This window comes from Engraulis encrasicolus, chromosome 2 (assembly GCF_034702125.1).
Source record: "Engraulis encrasicolus isolate BLACKSEA-1 chromosome 2, IST_EnEncr_1.0, whole genome shotgun sequence".
NCBI lineage: Eukaryota > Metazoa > Chordata > Actinopteri > Clupeiformes > Engraulidae > Engraulis > Engraulis encrasicolus.
Genome location: NC_085858.1, coordinates 12,882,508 through 12,885,007, shown reverse-complemented (window position 1 = coordinate 12,885,007; position 2,500 = coordinate 12,882,508).

The following is a 2,500-nucleotide window of genomic DNA, read 5'->3' as shown; positions in this document are numbered from 1 at the left end:
GTGCGTACGTGCGTGTGTGTGCGCGTCCGTGCGTGCGTGCGTGCGTTACACACAGCGTCTGATTTAGACGGAGGTGAGTGTGTGGGGGTGTCAGGCCGGATTACCCAGAGCTGGAGGGCTGCGGACGCACGTGTGTCAACGCCTGTCTGCTCCCATCCATCTTCCTCAGCCCATGTTCTAACGTGCGTGACTCACGTCTCTGGTGTGTCCATGCATGTGTGCACGCTGCACGCATGCGGTTAGTGTGTGTATTTGTGTTCGATAAAGGCCTACATACAGTATATGAATGTACAATCTGTGTGTGTGTGTTCCTGTGTGTTTGGATGTGTCTTAAGCTAAGGTAAGTATAGGGTTATTCACACATAAGTACTTCTATACGGTATATACTAAAGGGACTTTTCCACTGCCGGTTTTCTGGTGGACTAACAGCTCGACACAGCGCGACTCGGCCGCCACTTTTTGGTTTTCGAATAGGCACGACAGCTCAATTGTAAAAGCAAAGAGTGGCGCCCGAGTCGCATTGTGTCGAGCTGTAGGCCTACCAGAAAACTGGCAGTGGAAAAGAGCCATAAGTGTGTAGGTGTGGATGTGTGTTTTTGTTAGAATGCCCAATAGAAACCTTGGATACACCACTACATAGTACAAGGCTGCCTCTTCTTACAGGATTACCTCAGTGAGTGAATCTGTCATTCATTCTGTGTGTGTGTGTGTGTGTGTGTGTGTGTGTGTGTGCGTGCGTGCGTGCGTGCGTGCGTGTGTGCGTGCGTGCGTGCGTGCGTGCGTGCGTGCGTGCGTGTGTGTGTGTGCGTGTGTGTGTGTGATTGAGTGACAGGAGGCTCTGTAGACTCCATCTGTGGACTGGATGTCCAATACATGCATGTCAGAAGTGTCCCAGGAGACACAACCTGCAGTGCTTACTTCACTGACTCAATCTGTCAGATAATTAATGCATGTGTTTGCGTTTGTATGTCTATATGCCTGCTTGTGTATACACATGGAGAAATGCATTTGTATGCAAACACATGATAATGTACAGAATCTGTGCTGTTTAACTGTATTGCATCTACCGTATAAGTTTACTGTAAAGACTGTATTCTAGATGCTAAACGTATGAGAACATCTAATTTATTTGAATATCCTAGAAGCTAAACATTTGAGAACATCTTATTTAGCTGATAAAAGTTGACAATATAGTTTAGTCTTGCATTTATTTCCAAATGTTTCTGACTACTGTATATTTTCTAAATTTCTACTGAATGAATTAGAATTAAAGATTTTATGTGTCTCACCTGTTCTGAACTTTGTAAAACTTGGTCCACTCTCGGAGATGGCTGAAGAGTTGAATGGCTGTTCTTCTTGAGGAGAAAGAAGCACCCGGGAGGTTTTTCGTTCCTTGTTCAGTTCATGTCGTACCTGTCGCTGTCCTTGCGTTTGACCGCTGATGCACTACAGGGCAGTAATGTGGTGTTTGCCAAAGTTCTGTCTCACTGCCAGTTTTCCTTGCCTTTGTCCTTTTTCACTTTATGGAAGAGGCCAAACAGTACTAGACACCGCTGAGTGACTCGTCTGGTCTTCAAAAATAAATTGGCCTATATAAATATATACACGTATATATAAATGCAAAACCCTTACGAACCTGTCCACTGTCTGAAAAGACATTCTTGGATGGTGGAATCACCATTTTTGCTGAAGCCTGTCTATTTTTATCCTTTGAGGTGCGCACAAAAATTGTGTTTATCACTAGCGTTGATAAATACCTTTTTGTGTGTAACTGACATAAGAATAAATAACCCCTTAGGAGGTACTCTGAAAGAGTCTTTAGTAAGTTCCAACTGTTCTCAAGGAATTATTAGAAGCAAAATTAAAATAGTTTCTTTTAAAGCATTAGAATGGAAAATTTGATTTGCGTTCTAATACATGCATGACTGGAGCTCATGCTTCATTAGCCTATTCCACGTCTACCTCAAATGACAGATGTAGACCTCTGAAGATGTGAACACAAATCCATGGAGATTACAGATGCACAGATCACTTTACATGTCAACATAACTGACTGCCATGAAAAGACTCTACATTTGCCATGCATATTCAGAATGGTAGCCTAGGCAATCTTAACCTGGGTGGCTTTAGTTGTACTGCATGCAGGGGAACAGAACAGCACAGCTGGGTGCTCTGAGTCTCATGAGGATCTCATGGCAAAGCGGAGGAGGATTGCAACAGTTGGTGTGTCGGCGCTGTTGCTGCTTCACAGGAGATGAACCAGCATGCTGTTACAATCTCCCATGATACTAGCCTGGGAGCTCCCATACTGCCTTTAGTTCTACACAATCGTTTCGATCTGAAAGACACTAATCTCACTTGTGATGGCAACCATGATACCACCTATTCCAGATCAGTGGAGGAGATCATATACAAGATTGTGTGCCTGAAATGATTTGAGGTTGTGAATTGATCTTCTCTCTGGGCTCTGCCACAAGTGAGGACTTTGTTGGATAGCAAG